Raw genomic sequence first — 21,076 nt, 5'->3', positions numbered from 1 at the left:
AGTACTGTAGACTAGTAATCACATTTTTTGCTTAGCTCATTGTCTCTTTCCTGTGACTTACAAAATCTTTGACAACAGTGTTTGTCTTTTTTGTCACCTTCTGAGTTTATTTGAAATTAGTGGTTCTGAAGGAAGAATCTTTTTAGGAGGAGATGCAGAGGGAGTTACTTTCTAATAAAAGAGAACAGGTACATCATGAATTGACTGCGCAACTTGTGTGGATAGAACAGTGTGTTAAGCTACCATTCTTTGATTACCCATCTTGTGTTTCTGACACATGTCCTGTTTCTCTGATTTTAGAGGTTATACTCTAATATTAGAATTTTAATAATGAACTATAAAGCCTGGCAGATTAAACTGATGAAAATCAGTGAAACAGTTTATTGCTTACAAAGACTAGATCTTCTAATGTGGTGACTCTCAATCTTCAGTGTGCATTGGAATCACCTCAAAGCCTTGCTTAACTATAAGACTGCTGGACTTCACTTCTAGGCTTCTGATTTCAGTGAATCTGGAGTGAGCCCAATAATTTGCCTTTCTGGTAAATTCTGAGGCAGTGCTGGTATGGATGGTCTAGAAACCACACTTTGAGAGCCAGTACATTACCTCTCAGTGCTCCCTGACTTACAGTGAAGAGTTGATTTAATCACAGTTCTAGCAGGTGAGGACTAAAAGAAAACTCTGTGGGTAAACTGAAAGCCAACAAAGAAACTTAGCACTTTTCTTAACCCTTATTTTTAGTAGACTGAATAATGGACGATCAAAGGATAAAATATAGAGGGTTACTGTGATTCTGTCATTGTGATTAAGTGTGTAGAGAGAGACTGAAATCCTGAAGATGGGATGTTCTTTTCTTTCCTACCTGTAGTTGCTGAAGTACTACACTCAGATATAGATCCCCCATCCATATTACAATCAATATTTGTTAATCAAGGTCCCACTGATTATATAGAGACACAATTTTATGATATCAGTGGGAAGATTACAAACTTAAACATCTTTATTCATAAGTTAGTTTATAATTTACTAAATATATATGGTATGCTATGCATGGTGGATTCACTTGCATAAATAGGTAATTACAAATTTTGATGATTATTAAAGAAAATGCACAGGTCACTCTGAAATTGTGAAATGTGGGAACTTAATTCAGGGAAAGCCTCTCTAAGGAAGTTCATATAAGCTGCACCCTGAGGGACTGGCAGGAGTTTGGGCTCCACAGAGATTTTAGAGGAAATATCACTATCATCACTAAATCACTTAATAGGTACTATGCACTCATATTTTTCCATATATTATTTCATTTACTAGCCCTGTTAGTTGGATAATATTTTTCCCAACTTTCAGATGAAGAAACTGAGGATCAAAGAAGTTTAAATAAGTTTGCCACAGTTTCCCAATTATTAAGTAGTGGAGCTGGGATTTCATTAAGTCTTTCTGATTCTACAGCCATACTCTTAACTACCATGTTACATTAGGGAGATTTGAGGATATTTTCTAAATTACCAGATTACATGAGCTACTTTCCTATTTTATTTTTTCTCATTTTGCACCAGGGCCCTGCTCTTTCTATAAATTAGACTAGAGTAGGACATTTACAGACACATATGTTCAGATATACATATGTATAAGTATTTATATTCTATTATTTTAGCTTACTCTCATTGTAAAGATAACACTTTTGAGAGATTTTGAAATCTTTAGAAGAAAAAAAGGAAATAATCTCATCATTCAGAGATAACCATTTTGACAATTTTGTTATGTTTATTTCAGTGTTTAGGCATTTGTTATTTAAAAAAAAATTGTAATCATACTTTGTATACAAAATTACTTACTGATAAATAGACCTACAGTGTTCAAGTGAGATCTGCCTCTGTTTTTGGAATGCTAGTAGTTTTATAATAGTTTCATTTCATAATATATTGACTTTAGACTTCATGTAAGTAGTGAGAAGGAAGAGGTTTTACATATTTTATGAAGTCAGATTAAAAGCATTCTGTTAGAGTCATCTTTGGGAGTCAAATTTGGTAAATCATTCTTGACCTTGTTGCTCTGATGGAGTGAAGTTTTTATAAGAGAAACTTATAATCTAATTGCTGATTTTTTTTTTCAATTTTAAGGAACAAGATGAAATCTTGACTTATAGTTTATCCTTAAGACTATTTTGTGCTAATAGTGTCCCTATTTTTTTTTACACTATTACTTTTCATTTATTGATTTTTATACATTTGCATGAAATTTCTTGGGTGTGTTTTGTGAATACGGAAAAATCATTTAGATTTCAGCCGTCTATTTAAACGACAATCCTACAGGCTTGTGTTTCTTTTTGTTTGACTTTTTTTGGTCTCTAGCTTGTATATACACCCCTTGGTTTTTGTGGAAAGACCCCCAAGGATGCCAGAAGAGTTTAAAAATATGTGAACTTAAGCCTTGCCACATTTTATGTTTATTAACCAATTTAAAAAAAATATTAAAGGTCAGATTTTGTTTTATCGAACTTAACATCTTGCGTTTAGTGATATATGCCTATTCCTTTTGGGTTCATTACATGTCATTGTGATTTGTGTTGAGGTATTTCTTTTGTGTGCATCTACCTCCAAAAGATTTTAAATACAATTGCAGAACCTTACGTTTGTAACTTGAGAAAAGAGGAAACACATTTTAAAAAGAAAATCGAAACATCATTCCATAACAGTCGTACATAAATCAGTGAGATAAAATTCATTAAAAAACATGATAATTGTTCACTATAGTTTAATGTAGTATAACTCTTTATTGCTAAGCTCTTGGATGTAAATTGAGTTTAGGTATTAGCTAGATATTGTATTACCTGCACATGAGCCTTAAAAATCTTAGCTTCTTTCCTTGATAGCAAATATTTATTGAAAAGTCTAGATTTAAATATATAAAATACTGCTTTTTTTCTTTTCTAGACTTCAAAGTTATTTGTGAGGTATTTTCCTTTTTAATATAGTATTTATATATATTTTATGCAGTATTTACAGTATTTATATAGTATTTTATATAGTATTTTTCTATTTAGTATTTTATATAGTATTTTTTCTGTTCTTATTATCAAATCCTTTTCCAAGTCTTTTTATGTTTTCTTTAGACAACTTTTCATTTATTCACCTATTCCACTTATTCATTAATTCATTAAGTCATCCACTTATTCATGAATTCACTCAAGAAATGATTATTTAATTCCTATTATATAATAGACATTTGGGTACATGATATGGAAGGAAAGTATGGGGAGGAAAAAGAATGGGAATTTTTCTGTACTGATGTATGTGTTCAGTATGCAGTATGACTTTTATGTGTCTTACCTCTTGTGGTCATCACATTGAGATAGGTTTACCATTTCCACTTTACAGTAGAGGTTCAGGGTGTGCATAGAGGACAGAGCTCTGATTTGATCTCGGGACTATCTGATCTTATATAGCATTGCCTTCCCACATGGGGGATGATGAATAAATTGAGTATACTCCTAGTCTTCACAGAGGCTCTGGTTTGGTGTGCTGTGGTCTCTGGGCTTTGTGAAGATGTCTGCAGAGTGTGAGGTTTAGCTGTCTTCTCAGCCTTTCTCCCTTGCAACCAGAAAAGCACCTTTAAGAAGCCCATTTTCCTTACTAGGCCTTCTCATAGCATCTTATGTGAAAAATGGACTTTACAGCTGAAAAAAAAACCTTCAGGGTCAGTGGACTAGAAGAATTGTATGTTTACATGTATGTGTAAGTAGAGAAACAGTTTCATAGACAGAAACAGATAATGATAGGAGATGAATATGTGAAAAATGACAGGTATTCTAGAGTTTGGGAATACAGAGGTAGGTTAAGGGGATTTTCAATTTGGAGTTTGTTAAAATAATGTCATTTGTGCTCTGTCTTCAAGGATGGCTAACGTTTGGCATTGTGGAAATCTGGAGAGAGCGTGGCAATGAGGATAGTAGAGAACACTATGAGGAAGGAAAACAGCGTGATGGAAATAGCATTGGAATAGTATAATTGAGCGGTAATGGCAGTGGATTGAAGAATAGGACGTGATTTTAAGTGATAATGCAGAGGCTAGACTGTAGGTATTGAGGGTTGATGGAATTAGTGCATTAGATACCAAAGATAATTCCAGGGTTTCTGTTCTGCAGGAATTAGAAACGGATGATGCCAGTTGGCAAGTTTGAGTGTTGAATTTTATCATGTGTATCTTAGCTGATCCCAAAACAATTAGAGGAGTTTGTCATAATTGTTTATAATAGAATAGGATAGAAGAAACGAGAATCAAGATTAAACCTAAACGGAGAAGAGATGCAAAATTAGTACCGGTGGTAAAAATGCAGTGAGATATATATAATCAAGTCCCTCTCTGTTTGCTGATTTGGGGCAAAAGTTTTACTGTTAAGCTGCCTAGAAAATAGGAAAGCATAACGTTAGTGTACTATGCCGTCTCAAAAGAAACTAGATTCACAGTCCATGATATAACACATAGCAGTTATTTGGAGTTTAATGTTTATTGGCATTGAGACCTGAGAGAATTTTCTTCCTTGGAGACCTGTGGGGACACTTACTTTATCATGTAGTCGACAATATTCTTAACTGGATACTGGCAGTAAATATAATATCGAGTATCCAGTTGATTCTTCATAACATCTTTGATGTCCAGCTAAGGAAAACAGCACTATTAAGTAAAAGCATATTTATTTATTTTTAAAGAGGCTAAAGGAAAGTTTGATCTCAAGATTACTTGTTTCAAATTGTGCTTTCTGGAACTGTAGGTGTTTCATCATGGACTTCCAGGTTCCTTTCCCTTATTCCCACTTTAGTCAGAGTAGCTCTGCCCTTATTTGTCTCATAGATTGGGTTTGCATTTTAAAATCTGATGTTGGAACAGAGAGGTCCATAGCTTAAAGAAGTTTGAAACTATTGACTCACAGCAGTGATATCTAAAGTAGTGTTCAGGGAAAAATTATTAAGAGGCTTCCATTTATATATTTTTTCATGTCTTAAGTTTTCTGTTTTTGTGGCTATAAGGTAAATAATAGGTTATATGTGTATAATTTATAAACAAATGTACAATGGTAGTCATTTCATGTATATTTTATTGATGGGTTATATTGTAAAAGAGAGGAGACCCCCTGAGCTAGGGGAATGTATAGACGGAGTAACTTTGAGATAATTTTTAATGAATGTTATATCACAAAATTTAGTCTTCAAAACTGCTTGGTTTGCTGAAAGTTTTAAAGTTTAATTCTTTGGTAAAAAACAAAACAAAACAAAACAACTGGCCAACCTGGATATAACCTCTCTGTTATATCCCCTGTATCCTCTATTAAGCCCCGTCTAATACATCCTCTATTGCCATTTAAAGGCACAAGCATATATATATATATTTTTTTTTTTGCATATTCAAGTTTGACCTTATCTTTTTTTAATAGTACTAAATTATAGTGATTTCATAAGATATTCTTGAGATTTTTTTTAGCTTTGATATATTTATTTTCATTTAAATCTCAAAACATCCATGGAGGGCGGGGCAGGTAAGATGGATTTTTCCTCTTATTTCGCAGATGGGGAAACTAAGGCATGAGGAGGTGGTTAGTTTTCTTAAAGTCATGCAGGAGAGTAGAATTCTTTAGAATTAAGTTCTTCCATCTGCTTGTCTTTTTCATTACTTTTTCTACTTAATCATTGCCCTCTGTTAGTGCCTTCTTAAAACATACATCTAGGGCTGCAGAAGGAAAAACTCAAAAGATAAATGTCAGGATTCAGCAGAAATGAGCATAGTTAGATGAAAGTTAGGACGAAGAAATTGAATTTTAAATGGAAGGATAAACCTTCAGGCATGGAATGGTGAAAAAGCTTGCACAGATTCCTATTGTTTATTAGTGGCTCCCTAAAGACCAGAATTGAGAAGGATTGTGGTTATGCAGGGTCTCAGTGGGAAAAAATGCCTTCTACCATAATGTCTGCTGTGAACAGCCTTCTGCTAGCCAGGAAGTACTGTTAAAAATAATATTCTCTCCAGAATGTAATAAATATGGCAGACACAGAATTTGGAAAAGCCATAGAGAGTTTGGAAAAGCCATATACAGTTCAGTATGATAAGTGATGAAACTGAAACTCTGAAAAACTGTATTGTTTAATATCATTATGACTATGTAAATAGATTTTACATTTGCAGCTTAGTCCTTTAAAAATCCTATCGCACTAGAAAAATTGGGGGTGAGGTTGGAAGCTTAAGAAAAAAACAGGAAAACTGAATCCTGTAAAAAAAAGGAAAATTTATTAAGACTATGTCCTCTGACTGTAATTAATCTTTCACTATGAATTTCTGATATCCTGGCTGGTTATCATGCTTTGTATTTTTTTTTTTCCTTGCTTTGTATTTTTAAGTTTGTTTCCTTTGTGGGGCTACCTATTAGATATTCAGGTGTGCTGAGGAAGTAGATACTGGTCATGAGGAACGTTTTAATATACTGCCCTCTTATTAGCATGGATCAGTTTGATTTTGATTCAGTTAGGTTCAGTGGAGATGTTCTGAGACTCATAAGAATGAAGCCTGTTTTAGAGAATAGTATGTGGCAACTGCTAAACTACCCTGCTTACAAACAGTCCCTTACACTTCAAATTTAAAAATTCTCAACTTGCACTTGTTTTATTGTCTCCCTTGTCTAGCTCGTCACATTCTTCATTTCTTAAATGAGCTTCCTTTCTCCATTCACCCGTATATTCCTCTTGTTGTCTTTAAGGCCAATTCACCTTTTGTATGCAAGTTTCTTTTCTCTCTTTCCAGCCAAGAGTAAAAGGCTGAATCTTATACAACTTCCTTACCTGAAAAGTTGACATGCTTTTGTCTGTTGTTAATTTTTAATGGATTTTAAATGTGTGGTAAGCATATCTCTCTGTGGGCTCTATCACTATTGGTGTGCCCAGCCTAAGTATTAACCACTTTAGGTAGTTTATGTACACATATGGACCTTCCACTGGAAGCTTGAAATCTGAACCAGTGCACATCCACATGGTGGACATGAATGAAAAGAGAATTCAGATAGGAGAACGAAAAGAAATAAACAGTACCCAAATGGGCAACTAAGGGCATGTCCTTTCTAAGGGTGGAGAGTAAGAATAAGTGTATAGGTAAGGGGAAATTGAGTCTGAGTCACTGAGGGAGTTCTCAACTGTATAAGAAATAAAAGAGTTGAAAATTCTATTCAAAGCAGCCTAAGAAATCCTTCAGAGAAGATGAATTTCTAGGAACTCTGTAATAGTCTAACTCCTGTTGGTGTACTCCTGAATCTAGGAGATGCTCCAGACCTTGTAGATGTACTTTTTCTTTGTCATGTCTACTTCCCACTGCCTTTTATTTCTCTAAATTGAGGAAACTGAATTGCTATTTCATCTGACAGTTTTTCACATACTCAGTTGTCTTCTGTATTGCCTGTTTCATCCAGCTGATTGGAAATGGAAAAAAGACATGACCGGGCACCTGCAATTTTAAAATACTTAACAGTAAATATTAGTATAAAAATATCAAAGAGAGTAATTAGTTTTCAAAATGAGAGTCTGAAGCCCTGTCAGTTTGAGGCCTCTGAGATTTTATAATGGGTTCTTAAAGACCTGATCGAGGAGCTGCCTAGCAGATGAGTACTGGAAGCCAACGGTTGCCGTCAGCAGCAGTCATGCCTCACGAGCTCTGCACAGTCAGGGCTGCTGGGGAGCCATCTCAGGAACACAGGCCAGATAGTGTTTTTAACCTTCAGTAAGGAGCTGAGAAGTTTGTGGGGATACTTCATGTACAACATGGGTAAATTCAACCTGGTATCTAGTTAATACAGTTGTGCAGCTTGATAATTTATACAGTGTAATTATTGAGTTATTAAACAATTTGAATTTGTCGAATTCTTAAAGACCTTGTTTTACAAGAGAGAGTTATGTACCACGGATCCACTTTCATGTTCAGGCAAGGTGGATTAATTGAGGGGTGAACGTGAGAGTTATCTTTAGGTTTGAAAAGTTATGTTTACAAGTGGAAATGATTAGTCTTTCTGTCAGTTTCTTGCAAGTCTCTCAGAATTAGTAATTAGGAGTGAACAAGGAGGTGCTCTTCGCTCGGCATCAGACAAACTGTGGAACAGAAATGGAGTGGACAACTTCAGGGAGCTGGTAACACCTTCATTGAATGTTATTTTGAATGGGGCTTGTCACATTCTGTGTTTTCCGGGGATCTTGTGAAAATACAGGTTCTGATTCAGAAGATGGAGGCCTGAGGTTCTGCATATTTATATATGCTGATGCTGCTGATCTGTGGACCACACTCTTGAGTAGTCAAATTTATTTATTAAAAAATTTAAAAAAATTTTTAAGTGGGGGGGAATTGCTTTACATAAGTGTTGTGTTGGTTTCTGCCATACAGCAACACAAATCAGCCATAATTATACATTTGTCACCTCCCTCTTGAGTCTCCCTTCCCTCCCCTCAGCCCACCCCTTTGGACTGAGTAGCCAGATTTAGACTTTGAAGAGGATTTAAGAATTGGAAAGTTGATTATGTGTAATAACTGCAGTGATTTTTTTTTTTCCTGATTGGCTGTAGGTGCTTTCCATGTGTTGTCTTACTTTTCACAGAAAACGTTCAAGGTAGGTGGTAATATTTTTAGGATGAAGAGATTGAGGCACAGGGAACTTAAATAGCTTGCTCGGGTTTTGTAATTGGTGTGACTGGGATTTAAACTTAAAAGATATCAGAACCTTTGCTAAATCTGTCATGTTTCCATGAGATTCTGTTGTTTTTGTAAAACTGATTTTTGCACATAAAAAAGAGTTTTAAATTGTGGGAATGTACTTCATTTCTTATAGCTTGAGTATGGGATAAAAAAAAAAAACCAACCCAGCATTGTTCCCAGTAGCAAATTTATTCTGTGGGTTCAGGAAAATAAACTTTTTAAACATTAAAGCATACTGTCAACTAAATTTTAAAAATGATAATATTTATTCATTTTTTAGTGGAAAAATATTGGCAAGTATAAAAAACAAAGTTTTCATAATTCTATTATCTAAACATAGTTTTGAGTTCCTCTGATACACTTGCACACCCATATATAATTTTTTAAAAATTGGAATTGTGTTGTGTTGTGTACACCTATTTTTTTCCTACTAACTGCAACTTTAATAATGACATAGCGACACTCTAATTTACCCTTTGCCATTTTTTCTCTTAATCATTGACAAGTTCACCACTCTCTTCAGCTGCAGTCAAATTGTCCTTATTCTTCGCCCCTCCCAATAATTGCTGCCAAATTCTGCTGGTTTCTTTGTGTTATCTCTTTAACTTGCCTGTGTTTTTCACATCCAGGCTCGATTTCTTTCTACTAGTTAATAATGACTAAATCACCATGTAATTCTTCAATTCATTCTCTTCTGCTTCCTTGGTTGACTATTTTGACTGCACATAAAACCTTTTGTCTTTTCTTACATCTTTTTATTGACTTTGATGAAATCAGTGTGAATACTTGTGCAGTTTAAAGTCAATAAAGTTACCTGACCCTGTTAGCTTTTATTTCTAACTAAAATAAATTTTTTTTTAACTTCTTGGCACCATTGCGAGATAGGGTACCAGTTTGCATGTTTCCTTTTTAATGTAGTATCTATGATTTTATACTTGCATGTGTCTATTTAATTTTGTGTCTTATTTAGGCTTTCTGAAGTTGTTGGTTTGCAGAAGATTGGAGAAGTCTCTTGATGTTTGTAGATGCTCAAACAGCTTTCTCTTCTTAGTTTGTTATTCTCAAGAATGTCTCATCTACCTGTCATCACCTATGGCTTCTGGTCAATGCATCTTTTCTCAGTGGAGCCATATAGATTGAGAAATGTAGTCTCACAGCTTTATTCCTACCCTCTGCCAGAAAAAAAAAAAAAAACAGCTAGAGCTCTCTTGTGGCTTCTCTAAGATTTTTTTGTCTTAAATAATAATGGAGAAATGGTTGTGGATGTAGTTGGGGTGAACAGTGCATGTCAAAAGATTTACTTCCTAGAATCATGTACATAATCTCTTTGGTACCCTATGAGTGGATGTTTGGGAGCATCAAAGATTCAAGTAAGAGATCAAGGAAGAGTTTAAGAAATTACAGTTAGACATTAAGACTTAGAAATTAAAGTCACCTTGGTCACTTAGCCTAAGTGTGGCCATATAGGCCTTTTTAGGTAGGACAGTGAGGTCTGGTAAAGGGAATGTTGTGGATAGTTACAGGAACTAGGATTTGACTCCAGATCTGACCAGACGCCCAAGCCTGTGATTAAAATGATTATTGTTTAAATTTTATAAAGAAGAAAGATTGTAAATTCCTTATGTTCAATTTAACAGCTTAATTTTCAACTACTAAAATGGTGTGTTCATATCATGTGAAGTATATACTGTATGGTATGGACATTAAATAAGATTATTGATTCTAATGATAGGTTAAGAATTCTTTATTGCCTTGGAATTTTCATCTTCTGATTAAACCTGACCTAACCTTATCACTTGGTATCCTCCTCAGTTTTATTTGTTCTTAATCTTTCTGATCCTCATTGATCAGTATTACTAAAAGTTACACTTTGGGAGACTTCAGAGATGCAAAGATTCTGTCTTTGTATTTTGTCAATTTAATAAAACTTCATGTTACTGAGAAGTAACACCTTTACAGATAAAACTGGGGATTATGAATTGACTTCATTAAGGTTGTGAATGACACTTAATAACACCTTACTTAAGGTGGTAATTAAGAGTGAGAAGCTTGGGTTTGAAACCCAGCTCTACAATAGTGTGTCCTTGGGCAGATTTTATTACCTCATTTTCTGTTTCCTCATCTGTAAATAATTGTAATACCCATCTTATATAAGAGAGTTGAGAGAATTAAAGGAAATAATGTTTATAAAGGGTCTAGCGTAGTACCCTGCACAATAATCATTCAAGAACGAAAAGCTAACATAGAAACAAAATAGAGTTTCAATTAAAAATCAGGAAGGTATGTTGGGCACATACATTTTCTTAAAATATGTTATTGTGAACTTAAATGAATTTAAAGTTTAAAATATTAGATTTTCACAGTAGATTGAAATTATATACTTAGAATATTTATTTAAACCTAGAATAAAAAAATATTATTTTGGGGGGCTGAATTCATCTCATTGAATTGTCTTTGCCTCTGACTTCATTTTCCTTTTTGATGTTACTTGGACACATCAGGGTTGACCAACATCTCTACTTGAAGGAAAGGGAGGAGAGTAACAAACTGAAATTTGAATGTTATCTGATTTGTGAAATAAACTTTACAAATGTTTATAGGGGAGATAGTTTGGAAATTTATATACATACCACTTGTCTTAATAACTTATTTGTGTCTTAAGCTTATTCTAAGTTGACTGTTGACTCCCAAACTTGGCTAATTTACCTGGAAGCTTAGCTTAAAAAAATTTCCCAAGACCCTCTCTTCCCCCCTCCCCTTGCCAAGACCTGTTCCTCAAGTGATTCTGTTGATCAGTCAGATCTGGGTGTCACTGGCCTGCAACAACTCAAGTGTAGCACTATGAACTCCGTAATGGAACATACTTAGCTTTTTATTTTTTTTTAATTAAGCAATAAGGCAGTTTACTTTGAAAAGTTTTTATGTCAAATACAAGTCTCCTTTGAAGAAAATCTGTGCCATCTCAGAACTGTAACTAGTCATTATAATATGATCACTAAAAAAGTATTTACATTTAAGTTGGAGTGGTTCCTTTTTTCTTTTTTTAGAAATATGTAAATCAGATAAAAATAGAATCTTATTTATAATTTTATTACTCTTATATTACCAAATTTCTGTTTATGACACCTTGCTTAGAACATGTCTCATGAAATGGTTTACGCTCGTGTGTCTCCAGAGCAGACCTGGACTTAGAGTGAGGCAAGCACTGTGCCCAGGGCACGGTGTTTGAGGAAGCACTCATTCCAGGGCTGTGCGTTAGGATCTCCTAAAATTCTGAACCCCGGGCGCCTGCCTGCTTGCCTCACTCTCTTCCAGCCCTGCTCCAGAGAAGTAGACTGCATATAAATTATTTTAATTTTAGTTTAGCATAATCTTATGCATGCTTGAATGTTTCATAAAAATAATCACAATGAAAGTAGTGTAGCCAAACCCAAATTTACATTATCCACAAAAAATCCGTTCACTGTTGGAAAAAGATAACATTATGATTTTATTCTTGCATGTTCAGTGATTGTCAGAGTTTCAGAAATTCCAGTTCAGTTGAATCTTGTCTCAAACTGAACTGTGCTTATTTTATCTACTGGCAGCTATTTGAAATCATTAGTTCTCTATCATAAGTTTCTTAATTTGATAAGGAGCATATTCAACTCTTACACTTATGGATGATCATTGAAGTAATAAGTAGTAACTTCAGTTTTACTGTAGTTCTGTTAATAATTTTAGAATTCTTTGAGAATTTGCCTATGATTTTTCTTTTTCTTTTTTTTTTCTTTTTTGAGTGCTACATCTGGAAATGCTCAAAAGTTGTTTGCCTTTTTAAGAGAACAGTTTGCAGTGAAAGTATAACTCCTTTAGAGGTGAGGTTCAAGTTAACGAATGATGAACCATAATGTGAGGAAGCATAATATTGTGAATTATTATTTGGCAAACATAACTAATGCAGGCATTAGCTGCTGAAGCCATTAATAAAATACTACTTGCAGAAAGCTAGAGAGATAGGCAACACAGAACTTTCTCTGTAAACTCTCAGAATGTAAACTAGAGTACAACCTAGCTTATTCAATAAGGACTAAATTCTTTAAGTTTGATATGTTTGTAGGTTCCATGATTAATGTGAAACTCGAGTATAAAAGGTGTATTTAGAATCTGTTAAAATTTGTAGATGTGACATCATTGTCATCAGGCATTTTATTTCTTAAAGTTAGAATTTATTTAAATGCACTCTTTTTTTCCAAAATAAATTTTTATTTCTACTTACAGTGGTGCCAAAGTAAGTTTTCCTAAATAAAATTATGTAATATTTAGGTCTGTTGATAGTGTTTAAAGTAAACAAAAATAAACCCATAACAACCAAGGGTGGAGGAGTATCTAGATTTGTTTTTAGCTTTCTTTTTCTTGGTTTCTCAGAAGTGTATCATATTATAAATACATTCAAAATGTTTTTCTCTGAGGATATGTAGCATTCCTATAAAGGTTAAATCAATAAAAATGATTTGGACACATTCCTAAGCATGGCTAGAACAGGTAGCCCGTTGTTTTAGGTACCCTTGAGTTTCTGGAGCAGATCATTATGGCGTAGCAAAAGAACTTACTAAAAGTTGCTTTCTATGTGTAGATGCATCAGCTTAAAAAAAGCAAGATTTTCTGACCTTCTAGAAATGAATATTTTTAGAGTAGCCCTGTGAATATTGATTTAATGATATGTTTTAAACTCCAAGTTCGAAGCGTTTTTTTTTTTCCCTCTTCTCCGAATGCTGAAGATACACCATAATTGATAAGGAAGAGGTACGTACAGGAAAAATGCAATGGGAGAGCCTTTCCAGCCAGTTTAGAATAAATGGTAGTCTTATGAGTAAAGAAAGATTCGCACATTATAATTGCAAAATTAGGAACGAGATGTGATTCTTTTTAGTCTTGCCAGTTTAGAAGAAAATTCCGTAGTCACTGGGATGTTATCTGTTCATGTGAGCAGTTCAGAAGGCAAGCTTACGTTTGAGCATTTACTTTAAAAAGCGTATGTGCTTCTCCTTTGCTCACTGTTGACTTCTTAGTGTGGTATTGTTGCTAGGGTTTTATTTTATGCGTTTGCTTCCTGCTTTCTTGTTCATTTCATGTTTCAGTGTGTAAGTTTTAAGTTCATATGTAAGTTTTCAGATCATACTCTTTTCACAGCTCCTTTTCAAAAACTACCTGTCAGCTTATAATTATACGGTAATTTTTCTTAATGTTTCCTTTAAAACAGCATTCAGGATATTGGATGTTTTCTGATCATGGAAACACAATGAATTGACCATGTGTTTGGCAGAATAAAGTTTAAATCAAAGTGGAGAATTTGAGTTACATATATTAATGTAGTTTCATTATTCAAAATTTCTAATCTTGTACATGTAACATATATTTACTTTGTGCATAACTGCTTTATCGAAAATACTGTTATTTGTTGGAACACATGATTTCATTTCGTAGCTAAGAAAATAGTTTGAATGTGTCTCAGTAAAAATTTTTTTATGTATATAAACTTATATAGAATGGTTAGCCATTCTATATAATTTAGCAATTTAAGCCAAATATTTTGGCTTAATACTGAAGTAATTTAGCAATTTAAGCCAAATATTTTGCTCTCTTAAAGATAGTTTTTGTATCTCTTGATATATTTGGATTTATCATAGTAAAAATAAGAATATTTATGAAAATAAAATAAGCTAATAATCACATGACTCAATTTTCTCTCTAGATACTTGTGTATGATAACTTTTTAAAAATCTCCCTAGGTGTTTTCCTTGGTCCTATTGGTACACTAAAATATTCTGCAATCCGCTCGCACATATTATAAGGGAAATATATTGTTACATCTAAATTAAGGGTGATGATCTTCTGCCAATACTGATTATCTATATCTAGGTTAGATAATAGCATTTTAAGAATAAGGTGGATACTTGTGGTAAAAAGTTTTAAAAAGGTTATACGTTTTCCTCCTAAAATAGAGAACATATTATGTGTGTTTAGTTTTAACAACTGAGGGAATGTAAAGAATTCTGTGTGAACACTGGAGTTTTAAGAATACGAGAAAGAGGAGTTTCTACTATGGAGAGTAGGTTGGATTAGTGATCAAAGGTTTGGATTACATTGACTTTCATGTTTATATTGCTTTACAGATGTTCTGTAGTGTACTGTCTTTGTCAGTGTATCTGTTTTATGAATTCCCTTCTTAAATCTTTTTATTTTTGTGTTGAACTCTGTAAGAGCAGTACCAGTTTTTTCTGCATTTTGTCAAAAGCTGAATTACCTGAAAAGCTTTACAAATTTCATGAGAAGTAAAAATTAATCTTGCTAGATTACCTTTTGTAACCAGCTGTCTTGCCTGATTTTGGATGCTACTGCCTTAATGGAGATTTCTCATAGACATCTTCTTATGATGTCTTATTATTTTTGAATTGGGTGTTAAGGTCCTTGTAAGAAGTGCTTGTATAGTTTTACATTTATATGTTTTATGGAAATCACAGTGATTGGTAATAATGTAGATTCTTAGCATAAAGAACTTTTCTTTCTGTGCTAGTAATCTGATAGAAATTTACAAAATAAAGTGAGAAATCACTTTTCAAAAAATAGGGTTTCTTTGAGGTTTATTTACAAAAAATCTTTACAATAAAATTTTTATTGATTAAAAGAAACATGCACCCTGTAACTTTTGGATACCCTTGTGTCTAATTCTGGGATCAGATTACGCTAATACAGTAAAACCAGTGGGATAAAATATATTAATTGTAAAATACAGCCCTTTTTTTTTTTTTCAGTTTCTTAGTGAGTGAATTCACTTTATTTAGAGCCATTTAAGTAGTTTTTAATCATTTGGTAGAAATGATGATACCTTTTCACTTGAAGATTATCTTGGAAATTTGAAGTTTAAATTGGGAACTTCAGTAGAAAAGTTAGACATAAAATTAATTACTATTACTACCAAAATAACCAAATTAATATAGTGCCAAATTGTTTACCTCGATTATATTGTCAGTGAGTAAATATGTAGAAAATATACCTGTTTAGTACCAGACCAGAATTGTTCTTTGATATAATGTATATAAACGGGTATTTGTTAACAGATTAATTGCATTTCATTCTTTCCCTTGTGAAATATAATAATTTGTTTAACTAATACCAGTTTTTAATGTAAATTTATAACTGGAAAATAACATCCTTGTGTTTCACAAGTGTGTTTTAATCTTGTATTGCCTAATAGATGGCCTAATCTCTATTGTTGGTTTTACAGATTAACATTTCTCTGTTAGTGTACATGCAAAAAGTAATTGATTATCTTTCCAAATGAACTTCAAACCATACCTCAACTAACTATAATTATTTTCTTCCTGGTTTACAGGAAGTTTCTTCCCAGGTTTCTTTAGTCACTTATGTACATGCATGCCTATGCTCAGGCAAATTCATATACTACATATTAAAATTTTCATAATTGAAAGAAATTGAAGTTGTATATATGTGGCAAATACATACCTCTATATAAAAATATGTCCATATCAATGGAAAGTTCTGTGGAATACTGCAACATCATTATTAGAATTTTTCTAAAGAAAGAGTGGATATACATTTTTTAAACCTTACTGTTATTGTAAGTTGGCTTGTATTTTTCCTTTATTTCCTTTTTTTAGCTTGTGCTTTTACCAAACCATACAATGGATTTAGTTGCTAGATATTTAACTACAAGGCATATCTAACAATAAGGAGTGTATAAACAAAGTTTGGCACACTCGTGGGTCATATAATTTTCACAAACCTGTAAATGTGTATTGAAATTTTGAGTTTTTAACTTAAGTCTTTTACATAGATATATTTTTATAGGTGAGGGTATAATAATTTCAGTAGATAGCACTGATAATAAAAATTGAAAAGTAAAGTAAAATTATTTGGTTTTGTGGTAAAAGTTATTGGTCTTGCACAGGCTATTTAGATGTACCTTGTTAGGACTGTCACTTCTCTAATGTAATTTTTACGTATAATTTCTTAAGGGATGGTAATAGAAGTCATGCAGATAACAGACTTTAAACTAATGGCCACCATAATCTTAAGTACACGTCTGGGAATAATGCAGCTTGTTAACTTTTCTGACATCACTACATCTAATTTTAAAGTATCTTAAATATCATTAAAATTACATTCACTTAATGTATGTGTATATAGTGCAGAAATCCTTGTTTTGTGGGCAGTTGATTGGAAAATTGAAAATCACTTAGAGCTAAAGTCACATGTGGTATGATTTTTAGTCCTGAACTGCGTGTTGGATGTTGGACTTACGAGTAGTAACAAGAACATGGAATCTTTATAGGAGATGTATAAATAATGAAGTTTTTTCACTGCATGTATTAAATGCTTGTGTAGAACTTAGTTCTACAGCACCTTTTATTTTTGAGTTATCTTAGATATCCTGATGAATGATGAGGCTTTTATTTATGTAAGACAGCATATTTATGAGAAAATACACCTTAGAGTTAACATCCTGTTCAACAACAACAGTAAACACCAGAAATGATTGATATAGTGTTGCTTACATTCAGCGCTGTACCAAAGTTGAATCCTACATCTTTAGTAAATAATATAAAGGAGAGAAATTCGGAAGAATTCAACATAAGATGAAGATTTTCGTATACAATGTAATAAAAGAGCATTTAATCTCAGTTGCTATACAGATCTTTAAAAATTATGTGGGAATGTATGTGTGCTTGCTGTTAAATGGACAAAAGCTTGTGGTCAGCTGTGGTTGAAATTGTAAGGAAGCTGCCTTTGAGTAAGGTATAGAATTTCTCCATTATTTTTTGAATTGTAACACGTTAAACAAAATACATATTGACTGAATTCCATAAACTTTGAAATGGCAATAGATTGTATCAAGGTGTATATTTTCATTATGTGAAACTTCCTTCTCTGAAAATTTGTTTTAAAACTAAGTGTTTCATTTTTCTTGAAGCATTTCCATGTACTTTAGACAACTTAAAGTATTTTGCTCGTTAGAAAATACTTGAGTATGGAGTTCATTGTTATCCTCATTATGGGAGACTAATGACAGGCTTCTTTTTTTTTTGGATAAAAATTTGTATTCAGTGAAGTTCACTGGTGTAGGAGATAAAGATAGTGCATTTTGGTTACCTCATAGGAAGACTGTGTAAATTAGCATTGATTTTGCTAGCACCCATTTACTAATAAGTTTTGCATGGCAAATAGCTAGGAAAAATAGTTATGCTTTAATCATATTATAGTTTTTTGTTCATGGGAAGGATTTTTCCATATTGAAGGTATTTGCCTGTTTGACCATATGTATATTATTTTTACAGAGACACAGTGTAGAGGTAGACTGTTCCAGTGAAACTTAATGTAAAATTATCTCTAAAGACTTTCGTTAGGTATTTAATTGCATTTGCAATCTTAATTCTTTTGAGGAGCTTCGTATGACCTCACCGTTGTCTTAGAGTTGTCCCGTTTAAATTTCTTGGAACAAAGGTTAGAACAGCATGGAAGGTTGGTATTTGTATGCTTTGGAGAGGAGTTTGAGATGTTACCCTGTTTTGCCATTAGTTTTCAAGTATGCATGGTTGCATCATTAATCATAGGAAATGCAAAAATAAATAATCCAGTCCCATTGGATTTTTTTATATGAATACTTACCTTTTCCCTTTTTTGTATATACAGTTGAGGTATTTAGGTAACCCCTAACCTTTTGCTTCAACAAAGAAGTACAGTATAAAAATATTACCACAGTTTTCATGTGAGCAGCTCTTGAGAAGGGAAAAAAAGCCCTCTAGATGAATATTTGTTGGGGAAAAAAAGTTGTGATACAGAATGTCTTAACTCAGCCCCAATACAGTACTTGAGGACCACCAGTGTATAAAATTGAAAGCACATGAGTTTTGAAGCACTAGAAAAGGTTTGTAATTGATTAGCGCTGCTTGAAAGTATTGAAGTACAGTGAGTTTTGATTTGTGAATGGTTCTATTCAATAAAGATTAATTCTGTGTGTTTGATAAAATCTTACTGCCTTCAATGAGTTAGTTTTTTCTCCCCTCTGCAGTTTATTTAACCATCAAATATTTCAGTGTTCTTTTAACAAACTGGAACATTTCTATCTTACTGAATTTAGCATTAGCATGACTGATTTAAATAAGTCAAACTATCAGTGATTAGCTTGAAGGGTGTAATTGAATAGATTAATTTTTTCTTCTTTTAAAATGACTAGAATATATCATAATATAACCATATGTATTTCATGCTTTCTTGTGATTTAAAGACTATCAGGAGGTTTACATAGACTAACAATTTTTTTCTGTGATTTCTTTTAAATCTTTTACATTCTAAAATATAATGTTTAAACGTGTAATCTTTACCACTTTTCATGTAAAATTATGATTATTTACTCTTATGTAAAATAATTCATCATAAGTACCTTTGGATTGCATCAGTCTTGTTAGTTTTTAATAGGAGTGATCCTCTGTGTATGTTCTTTTTAAATCATCTCCCTGAATTTTGGAGTTTAGCGCTCTTATTTTAGAAGCAAGTTGTGATACTTTGTTCTATTCAATCTTGAAACTATAAAGTCACTATCATTGATATGAACCACAAGTATTGTTTTGGAAGTCAGTGTTCACACATCATGTTCTGTCGGGCACTATGATCAGTTGCAAAGTTTTATGTAGAAATTGTCTGTCAGCTGATATATTTTCATAAGTAAGTTTTTAATGGTAAGATACTCCATGAGTTACATCTGTTTATTTTAACAGACTTCATTTATGATAAATAATGAACAGATTTTGAGTAGCGCAGATTGAAAATTCATACACACACATACTCTCTCACACACTCACGCATACACTCACTCACAATCTTTTCCCTCATTATTTTGAGGTGAAGCAGTTGGTCAGCTTTGTCCCTCACCTAGAAGAGCCTGAACTTTTAAAAGTATTTTACAAAGTTGGAGTACATACTTTTGACATTTCATTAGGTTATTTTGGTGATCAATTATGTAAAAAATTAAAGCCTAACGTGAGGTTTCAGACTTCAGATAGATTCCGGAAGGGGGAAATGTTTGTAGTGTGATGATACCCTGTACCTCCTGTCCACCACCCACCTGTAATTAGTCCAGTGAAGTGGGTTCATTTTATGTTCTCTATCCAGGCTCTCCAATACTGTTTGGGTGCGGGAAGGGGTAAATTCCACTTTGTAGAAGAGGAAGACTTAAGTTATGATGTATAAGCATGTATGACGTGTGATAGAAGATTATCTAATTCACTGTTCTCCCTTGTTTCTAACTTGATCAAGTTTTGGTATATTTTACTGTAGAAATAGTTATTAAGGATGTTACAGAAATGTAAGACTCCCTGACATGATAGAATAAAGGACATTTTAACATATTTTTTTGTGACTATATTAATAACTTTAAATGTAATGCTGAAATAGTGCTTGAAATTTGTGTTCCTGATCTGGTTTGAAAAGTCATTATATTTTTAAAGCAGAGTAATATTGTGAAGAGTAACTTAACTTCTTGAGGTGCCTGTTTCAAGTTATCCCTCCATATAGCAATCGTTTTAAGCATTTTTCTCCCTCTTCTTGAGTAGGAACAGCAAAAGTTTCCACATAGAAACTATAATTATAAGAGTTGTTAATGCAGTCTAGTTGTGTATATGTTCTGCTTCCTTAATGCAGAAGTTTTTACAGTAACGCTTATTACCTTCCGTTACATTAAAAAAATAATCTGTGATTATTATATTGGATGTGCTATAACTGAGGGGGTCCACTTAGACTTGTTGAGGAGTCACTACAGCAGTTTTACATTTTTTGGTAAAATACATAGTACATTTCCTCACCCTTTCAAGAGAAACCATTTTTCTCCTTCAGGTTTAATTATTTCTCTTTGGCCGAAACTAAGACTGATCCTCTTGTAGCCAGTTAAAATGTGTGAAGTAGGAGGAGTAAAGGAAACTCCAATCGTTAGTTGTAAGTTATAAAGCAAAGTTAATACAGGTATACACAGCAAAAGGATTTATTTTAAGGGATAAAAGAAAATTTTATAAACTTGTCTTGTAGAACATGTTGGACATCATAAAGAAAATCTTGTAAGTGTTTAGCTATTTTACTATAATACCATCTTAGCTGATGAATGTTAAAGTAGTTTACTTTTTGTATCAACACTAACTGGAAATTAAATATTAATACCATATTATGCCTGTTTTATTTAAAGTCCAGGACGACTTAATTGGTCTGGCTCTTTTAAATCATGCTGAGTATCCTTACAGAATTTTCCTTTTTATGAGACTAAACGATAACTCACTTGGTAGGTTCAAGAATATGATTAAAAGAATCC

The 21,076-nt window shown here is 33.0% G+C and overlaps 2 protein-coding genes across 4 annotated transcripts in view; one reads left to right on the top strand and one right to left on the bottom strand.

Annotated features, from left to right (window-relative positions):
- SUPT3H (SPT3 homolog, SAGA and STAGA complex component) overlaps positions 1-21,076 on the top strand; it is a 376,606-nt gene that overhangs the window by 22,833 nt on the left and 332,697 nt on the right. The window lies entirely within an intron of this gene.
- RUNX2 (RUNX family transcription factor 2) overlaps positions 1-21,076 on the bottom strand; it is a 231,878-nt gene that overhangs the window by 209,537 nt on the left and 1,265 nt on the right. The window lies entirely within an intron of this gene.

This window comes from Muntiacus reevesi, chromosome 20, assembly GCF_963930625.1.
Source record: "Muntiacus reevesi chromosome 20, mMunRee1.1, whole genome shotgun sequence".
Taxonomy (NCBI): Eukaryota; Metazoa; Chordata; class Mammalia; order Artiodactyla; family Cervidae; genus Muntiacus; species Muntiacus reevesi.
This window is presented reverse-complemented; position numbering and strand designations above follow the sequence as displayed.